The sequence below is a fragment of the Diceros bicornis genome, chromosome 2 (genome assembly GCF_020826845.1).
Source record: "Diceros bicornis minor isolate mBicDic1 chromosome 2, mDicBic1.mat.cur, whole genome shotgun sequence".
NCBI classification, from domain to species: domain Eukaryota; kingdom Metazoa; phylum Chordata; class Mammalia; order Perissodactyla; family Rhinocerotidae; genus Diceros; species Diceros bicornis.
Genome location: NC_080741.1, coordinates 78,494,603 through 78,504,748, shown reverse-complemented (window position 1 = coordinate 78,504,748; position 10,146 = coordinate 78,494,603).

Genomic DNA, 10,146 nt, shown 5'->3' with positions numbered 1-10,146 from the left:
ACAATAATTATTAATTATTGCTGCATACCTTACTCCAGGCACTGTTCTAATTGCATCCAGTGTACTCATTTAATCATAGTTTTAAAGAGTAACTCTTATTCAGTAGCAATTTGCAGTATATAAAGAGCTTTCATATGTGTTTTGAAGATATGACTCTCAGCCCATATACATTGATATGCAAAAAAAATCACTAATGTATTTTTTTAGACTATTCATATTTTAATCCTACCAACAATATGGAAAACTTAACCTCAGTTTTTTTCGGGGTTTCTCCAAACTTAACATGTGTTGTAGACACATATGGAATCTTACGTAGCGCCAAGATGGAGAATGAGCTCTGGTCAAAGAGTCATCTGCACCAGTTCATGAGGAGACATAACATCAGGACGCGTGGTTCTCTGTTTGAGCTGTTTATGGCTTCTGCCTCTCTCTGTCTCTGTGTGCCATGTACCCTGTTTCTCAGGTTTTGAATCCTCTTCAGAAGCTCAGCCCTGGACCTACTATCCTCTCTGCTTTCATCACTTCTCCTCATCTTTCTTACATCTCTATTTCTGAGACAAGCACTTTGTTCATGCCTACTGCATTGCCTCTGTACACTGAGGCCAAGAAGGAGCCAGGAAGCCCTCTTGGCTATTTCAAGTTTGTTCTCTTCTGTATCCATAAGCACAAGCTCATTGAGTGGAAAACTGCAATATACATAGACAAAAATGAGACATATATCTAAAAATATAATCCCACCATAAATTACTTCATTTGATTTGCACAGGGGAATGTGAATTACCTCTGTTCCCCCCCGCCCCCACAGCGACTTTACAGAAAAATACATTAGGACTTGATCAAACTTACAGAGCCTGTAAGCATCAGTGCTAGACTTGGAAACACATTCCTCAAGGACCGTATTTTATACACTTTCCATTTTGTCATCCTGCATCATTTACTCCTGAAATAAATTCATTCAATATTCCACAAATGTTTATAAAAGCCTACTACATCAAAAGTGTTATGTTAGGCAGTGTGGAGTAGAAGTAGGATCACACGGTTATTTTGATGAAGCACCTTCATTTTATAGATGAAAAATTGGGATTCAAAATTATTAAGAGTTTTAAATATGATCATAGACATTGTTAGTAATGGACAGGATTCAAAGTTCAGTCCAGAGCTCATTAAACTCTATCTGGCCTCTTTCAGTTGGAGCAAAACATACTCCTGAACTTCAAGGAAATTTGATGATGCTTTGAAGAGATAAACAATTGTTAGTAATATCTACAAGATATTTCTGTATGTGCTATATTTTATACGAGTGACATGACATAAGGGTGAAGATGAGAGACAAACTCCTTCAGTTAGAGGGATCAAAGGCATAGTCAAAGAGCAAGTGGAATTTGATTCGGAACTGAAGAATGTTTGGGATTTCAATTAGAGAAAATTTCAGCTAAAGACACTCACAGCAGATGAAAGAGTACAAGCCAGAAGTTCCACAAAATCATTTTGACGGCTGGGAGAGTTTCGTTACCATTCCTGGAACTAGAGAAGGAAATGAAGCACTTCAGCTCTGGGTGAACATCTAAAAGAAAAGTGAGATTAAGGCCAGTAGTTACAACGGGGCATATGTGGCCTCACAGCATTGAGGATAAGGGGGTTGTCATTGTTTCTGGGTACTTCCAACAGTTCTATGTTGGTTTCCAGTTGAACTTGTATAGCTAGAGTAAGGACTTTGTCTTGCCTCCCGTGTTAAACCTACTTTCCTTCATCTTTTCAGAGCCTACCTGTATATTCTCTTTCCTCCTGACATAGTCTCCATGTTCTACAGGCTTTGCTATGCATTTTTCCATTTCTGAGTATAGCACAAAAAAAACACAAGAAAAGAATTTCTCATGAATCACCTTCCCCTCTAGAGATGGAAGGGGAGCCTTCGACTGACTTCATCTGTCAGAGAGTTATATAGTCCCAAGTATATTTCTTCTTTTTGGAAGGAAAAACCTGAATATGCTCCTCAAGTAAAATCAGAAATTGAGATTCTTTTTGTACTCACCTGATTAATGCACTTTTTCAAAAATGCAAACGGGATGTGTTTATTTTTTCAACATGGGCTACTTTTTCCCCATTCTCCTCTTTTTTTGTTGTTGTTCTTTTGCAAAGCCAAAATTACTAGCATGGAAGCTCCATGAAGGAAGGTGACCTATCAAACTCGTTCACTGCAATACCCCTGGGGCCAAAAATATGCTTTGCACACAAATCCAAGTAATAATGAAGCTGGTTGTTTTTAGCTCGGTCTGCATTGTATTTATGCTCTTTTGCAAAGGTCTAAATCTGATTGTGTAATCAATTGTTCAGACAAGAGATGCATAAATTAATTGAATTAGATAATCTCAATAGTCTCTCCAAAATTAAATAACAAAACAAAACTTGAATTGTACTCCATTAACAGCATATTAACATGTTTGTTTAGATTATAATATTGGTGACTCTGGAAGTCAGTTAAACGAGGAAGCAAAACATGTATTTGATGGCTGTACGAGTCCTTTATTGTTTCAAATATACTCCAACACCAGGGACATCATTTAGATTTTATGACAAGATGCAATAACCAGCCACCTGTGAAGGTAAAATATATTTTTTCAAATTAAATTTCTCTCTAGCAAGCCTTATTATGCATGTTTCCTGCATTGTCTTATCACGCTAGCCATGGATGTCACATGTCAGGCATGATGAAGAGAATTTCTTTACCATGGATTTTTACAGGGGAGACTGTATCTCAACTGAAAAATTACGAACCCGACTGACTACTCTGAATCATTTACATCAGGACTAGGCTTAGAGAAAACTAGGAGAGAGTAGTACAATTAAAAGATCAATCAAAATTAGTCTAATTGCATTTATAATAATCAAAACAAGTTGTTTCTGTTGGGCTGAAATTGTTCAGGTAACATTGATGTTTAATCCAATTAATTAAATAATTAATTAAATTTCCTTAAATCAAGCCATGCTTAAGATTAACACTGGTTACAAATCTAATGATTGCAGAGGGGTTTATAATAAAATAACAGTAAGAGTAACCACAATCTCTCTCCCATCCATTTTCCTCCACAGAAGCAAAGTCTTTTGTTTCTACTTTTAGCTTTTATGAGGGCTACCTCTATAAATGGGTGAGCAAACAGGAGATTATTTTCTTTTTGTTTGTGTGTCTGATAATGTCATTTCTTTCCTTTCTTCCTTCCTCCCTCGTGCTTTCACTTCCTTCTCAGCCCTCCCCAATTTATTTATCTGTCCATTGCTTTTTAGCATCCAGAATAGATGACGAGAATCGGATGCTCCTCTCATTAGTAGGGAACTTGCTTTTCTTCTCTCAGGATACTTTTGGGAGTGTCTTTTTATTTTTAGTGTTCTGAAATTTCATGACAATGTGCCCGGATTCTTTTTCATTCCTTTTTATGGATATTCTGGGTTCAAATCTGAAAGTGTATGTCTGTCTTCATCACTGCAAAAAGTTATCTTCTATTATTTCTTTTATTATTTTGTTTTCTTTATTTTTTCTGTTCTCTCTGAGATATTGAAACTTCTAAGTTTGTTCCTTTTTTGGTATTTTTTCTTTCTTCATAGTTTATGAGAATTATTCAACTTTATTTAAAAGTCTTATTATTGATTTTTGACAATTATGTTTTCATTCTGTAAGAGACCATCCTTGGTTTTAAATTGTATAGCATACTATTCTATCCTAATGATAGTAATAGGTTTTTGAATCTTTCAGTATAGATTATAACTTTTAAAATTATTTCACTTCCATAAATTTGGGCTGTTTCTTTTGGAACATGCTCTTCAATTTATTTTTCTTGTTCTCACTCTTTCAAGTTGCTGCTTTTAGCGATTTCTGGTTGTCATTTTATACTTTAAAAGGACAGTAATACTGGTCACAGATTCCCCATATGCTTAAGGTAAGATAAGAATCGGCATCCTCATTAAGGATTATCTCTTTCCCTAAAGAGATAATCCAGTTCTTCCAGAGAAGAGACATTTACTTTGGGGGTATTTCTTCCTTCGTGGTAAATGTTTTTGCCTTTTACACTCTATGCTGCTCTGAGAAAGAAAATATTGTCAAGCTGTGGAATTAGTCCACACAGAGCCCTTCAATTAATTTCTGTTTTCTTGCCCCCATTGTCTTCTCAAAACTTCCGGTACCAGCTCACTCTGAAGCCAGAGGCCCGTAGAGGGTCTGTTGGACAGACTCTCTCACTTCTAACGAGGCTAATTTTTCTATCTGTTTCATCCATTTGTCAACACTTAGAAATTTGTCGAAATTTTTTCCTTTTTGTACACTTTCTTTTCCTTTGTATTTCTAAATTTACTTCTATTACTACTTTTCTTTCAGTGTGTTCTCAGTAGCGAAGTAAATATGTATGTCTAGTTCACCATATTGAATTCAAAGTTGGGAGTATGATTTTGAAAATAATGCTGAAGGCAAACTGTCTAGAAATCTAAGAATCTAATATCCCTCTTCTAATATCCCTCCATATTTACTTGCAAATTTTGATTTTCTTGTCTTTCCTAAACAGAGCATTTTTAGACACTTGTATTTATGGGGTCAAGAATAACCTTTATAAATGATCATGTACCTAGAATGCATCTATTTGGATTGACTGCATTTCTCGAGTTAGAATTGTTAAAATTTTATATGAAATCTCTTTTGCTTCTCGTAAAGTTCAGCTAGTTTGCTATAGGCCAATCCTCACACTGAAAATCACTAGAAAAGAAACACAAACTTATTCTCTCACAGTTTCCATGGTTCAGGACAGGTTATCTGAATCCTTAGCTCAGGATCTCAACATGTCAACATGTTAAAATCAAAGTGTCACTTATGGCTGTGACCTCATCTGAGGGTTGAGGTCCTCTCTTAAGCATGTTCAAGTTATTGCTCCTTGTGGCTACAGGACCGAAGTTGCTGTTTTCTTGCTGACTGTTGGCTGGGGGATGCTCCAAGCTCCTAAAGGATGCCCACAGTTCCTTGCTATTTGTCCCCTTTCATAGGCCCTCTCACAACACCGAAATTTACTTTATCTTCAAGGCCAGCAAAAGAGCATCTCTCTTGTGCTTTAAATCTCTGACTTCTCTTGTCCTTGAGCTTTAAACTCCCTTTTAAAGAGTTAATGTGATAGATCAGACCACACTGACCTAATCATGTGATTAATAAGGATGAATAAGGATAAGATCCCTTTTGATTAATTTAAAGTCAATCTAATAAGGACCTTAATTACATCTGTAAAATCCCTTGGTCATATAAAATAATAAAATCATGAGAGTAATATCCCATCACAGTCACAGTTCCCTCTCACATTCAAGGGAGAGGATTACACAGGGCATATACACTGGGGGCCAAGAATCTTGACTGTCACCTTAAAATTCTGCCTACCATACCAGTAGGCAAGTCCATGTAACCAAAACCAAGAGAAAGAAGAATAAAATAAAACAGACTCCCAGAAGATCCAGATATTAAGGTTATCATAGACAGATTTTTAAATAACAGTGTTTTATATACTCAAAAAATTAGATGGCCATGGAAATTTTCATTAAAGCAGTAGAAATAAAATTGCCAGATTTAGCAAATAAGAATCTAGAATTTATCTGAAATTCAAGTTTAGCTGGGCACCTTTTATTTTATTTGACAACACTAATTGTAAACTATAAAATAAATAAAATTATAGAACTGTAAATTATAATAAATATAATTAAGCACTTGAGATTTAAAGATACAGTTAACAACAAGATTAGTGACCTGGTAAGTAGGTTACAAGAGACATACTGAAGCATTAAGAGGAAAAAAAGATGGAAAATTCAGACAAGAGCATAAAAAACGTGGAGCATGTGAATTAAAGTCTAAAATATTTATTATTGTGGTCTCAGATGGAGAATGGAGAGAGAATGGGGAAGAAGTATTATTTAAAGATATAATGGCTGGCAATTTCTCCAAACTGACAAAAGATATCAAGCCATAGATGCATGTCACACTGAAATTCCCAAGCAGCATAAAGTCAAATAAACCACACCTATTACATTATGGAAGAAATGCTAAAATATATAAATGTGAAAATATGTGATCTTCAAATTGCTTGAGGGAGGGGGGTAGAGCATTGCCAATCTGGAATTTTATTCCCAGCAAAAATGTCCTTAAAAATGTAGGGACAAATAAAAGAAACTGATCTTTAAACTGAAAGAATCTAGGATCAAAGATATTTTTTTTCTATTTGCAGAAATTGGAGCTCAAGAGCCCACTCAGTTTTGTTATAGAAAAATAAAGCAGCTTACATATACTTAAAAAATGAAGGAAAAATTAAAATGTTTTCACTTAAAATGTCAGGATTCATTACCAGCAGAACTATACTACAGAGAGCTCTTCAGGCATAACGAAAATGTTTCATAAGCAGGAAGGAATAAAAATCAATGAAAAGAACAGTATATTGGGACATCTAAAATACTTATAGTATAAAGCAATAGCCTCTCTACATTTTATAAAATATAAAAATATATGACAACGGTAGCATGAAAGAATAAATAGAGTTAACAACTTCTAAGGTCCCTGCATTTTCCAGGAAGCTTAAAAATACTAATCTATATTAAATATGAAAAAGGAGGCATATTATAATTTCAAGGGAAATCACCAAAAGAAAATTTAAAAAATGTATAACAGTAAGCTAACAGAGGAGGGAGTTACATTCAATCTAAAGGAAGCAAAACACAAGAAAAATAGCAATATGGAGCAGGTAGGAAAAATGTAAAGAAATCGTAGGATAGTAAATCTAAATTCAAGTATTTCAGATACAACATTAAATAAAAATGATCAAAATCCTGTACTTAATAGGCAAAGATTTTGAAACTAAAGACTAAAACAAAATTTTACTCTATGCTGCTTACAAGAGCTATACTTTAAATATAAGGATGAAAAAAGTTAAAAGTAAAATTATGGATAATGATAAAACTAACCAAAAGAAAGCTGATAATATTACAGAAAGTAAACTCTTAAGTCAAGAAACATTACTAGAGATAAAGAAGGACATTTTATAGTGATAAAAAGATAAAACAACAGAAAGAGATTAAAAAAATATTTTTAAGCATCTACTAGCTTCAAAACACATTAAAAAAATAGAACAAAAATAGTATAGCTTGGGGCCGGCCTGGCGGTGCAAGTGGTAAAGTGCTCGAGCTCTGCTGCGGCAGCCTGTGGTTCACAGGTTCGGATCACGGGCATGCACTGTTGCACCGCTTGTCAAGCCATGCTGTGGTGGCATCCCATATAAAGTGGAGGAAGATGGGCATGGATGTTAGCCCAGGGCCAGTCTTCCTCAGCAAAAAGAGGAGGATTGGCAGATGTTAGCTCAGGGCTGATCTTCCTCACCAAAATAATAATAATAATAGTAATATAGCTAAATTCATAATACAGTGGGAGAGTTTTAACACAATTTTCTTAGCAACTACAAGAATAAGCAAATGATGAATGATGTTTTGCTCTGTTCAGTCTGCTATTACAGAATATCATAAACCGAGTGTCTCATAAACAACAGAAATTTATTTCTCACACTTCTGGAGGCTGGAAAATCTAAGATCAAGATACTGGCAGATTTGGTGTCTAGTGAAAGCCGTCTTTCTAGTTCATACTCTGCTGTCTTTTCACTGTGTCCTCACATCGTGGAAAGGGCAAAAGAGCTCTCTGGGATCTCTATTATAAGGACATTAATCCCATTCATGAGGGGTATGCCTCATGACCTAATCACCTCCCAAAGATCCCACCTCCAAATACCATCACACTGGGGATTAGGTTTCAACTATGAATTTTATTGAGGGGGCTCATACATTTGGTCTACAGTAAATGAATAAATAAAATGTGTTATATCCATACAATGGAGTATTATTCTGCAATAAAAAATGAATGAAGTACTGATACATGCTACATACAACATGGATGAACTTTGGAAACATTATACTAGATGAAAGAATTTAATTACAAAACCCACAGATATTCTATTATTCCATTTATATGAAATGTCCGGAATAAGCAAATCCATAAAGACAGAAAGTAGATTAATGGTTGCCTAGGTCTGGGAAGGAAAGATGGGGAAATAATGGGAGTGACTGCTAATAGACACAAGATTTTTTTGAGGGGATGATGTGAATGTTCTAGATTTTGGTGACAGTTGCACAATACTAAAAACTGTTGAATTGTACACTTTGGATAAATTGTATAGTATATGGATTATATATCAATAATGCTGTTAAGATGGCAATTTAAAAAAATAATAAGCAGAAAATTTTCTTTGACCTCATCCACCTGAAAATAGCCATTTAAGATATTAATTGAATTTTGTTTTTTGAATTGTAAACTAAAGCTTGCTATTGAGTTCAGATTATATTTGGTTCAGTACATTCTAGAGCAGTGGTTCTCAACCAAGAGTGATTTTGCCCCATAGGGAACATTTGCAATATCTGCAGACATATTTGACTGTGACATTTGGGATGGGATTGCTATTGTCATTAAGTAGGTAGAAACCAGAGATGCTGCTAAACATCTTACAATGAACAGGACAGCCTCCAACTAAAACAAACAAACAAGCTTAACTGGCCCCAAATGTCAATAGTACCAAGGTTGAGAAGCCCTGTTTTAGAAACACTGATTTTTATTCCTATATAATACTTAAGCCTTATGTTGATAGAACCTATCTTGGAATGGGAATGAAGCATAGTGTGAATATTGCAAACAGAAATATTTTAAATGTTCAGAATTTATATACTTCAGAATAGAGCTTACCATTACATGACATTAAAGCAGGGAATGATTTTGCCAATTTTGCAAATAGGTAAACTTAGATTGAGTAATTTTTTGACCCGATAAAGTATAAAACTACAGGAATTTCAGCTGTCATTTTTTTAACTTCTATGTTAGTCGCTTTCTATATATATATGTATAATTTTTTCTTCTTTGAAAGAAAATATTAGTCTAATCTGGTGAAAACAAACGCCTAATAATAAGAAACACTGATTTGTCTGCCAGCAAAATAAATCAGTAATTTTTTTTATCATAATAAGCAGAAGTTTAATAATAACTAGGTTAAAATTTCCTTTGCAATAATAGTTTTTGCAGTAATTGTTTTGGATAAAAAAGTGATTACATGATGCAAAATTAATTTTCAGTTTGTTTAATAAAGAAAACACAAGAAAATTAGTAATCATTGTAGGGAAAAAAGAAGTTCTAATATATGAAAGAGGTAAGAATCTGTTGCTATATTAAAATGACTGGAACTAGTGTTCTCTCATGAATCCATAGAAAATTTTTATTGGTGTTTAAAATAGAGTTAGCATAGAAAAAAAAATTATAATTTAATAATCATCTTCTCTACTTTCATTTTCCACACCAGACAAGCACAAAAGGAAGCTCAGAGAGATTAAAGACCGTTGATCTTAATGTTATGGCCATAATCAGGACTCGAACCCATGTGTCCTAAGGTCTAGCCCATTGTACATCACACCCTTGCTGAAGGGTAATTTTTTTTTTATGACATTGGCAATGAGAAGGCAGATTTGGTAATAATATGTGGTATTTTGTTCCTAAACTCATCTTGCACCTCTATGTATTTTAAAATTTAATTTAGAAAATAAAACTAGGAAAGAAAACAGATCTGATGAGAAAATGGCATTTTAGGAAAACAATCTCCACTAAAATTATTTTTTAAATGATCATGGCACATAATATACTTTGAAAGACATGTGAATGATTTAAAATTTAGAGTTTCAGGATTTCTCATTTATTATTTGACATGCAAATACATGGACTACATTATAAAATGTACCATGTCAATAAATACACACATATTGAAAAAATGTGTCTGTTGTATCTCTAGGAAACACAAACCATAATACAATTCCATTTCCCCCATTTGACCACATATCTGCTCACAACAAAGATCTTTGTTTTAATCACCTGCCCCCCCCACACACACGTTGCTTGGCACGTATAAATCTATATTAATGTAACTAAACAGGCCCACATCAGACACAAAATGGCCAATGAGAAATCTATTACTAAGATCTTGCAGCGGTGTTGTATATTTTTTATAATTAAACAAAGACATTGTAAACTTTCATGTACAGGTTTTTGCATAGACA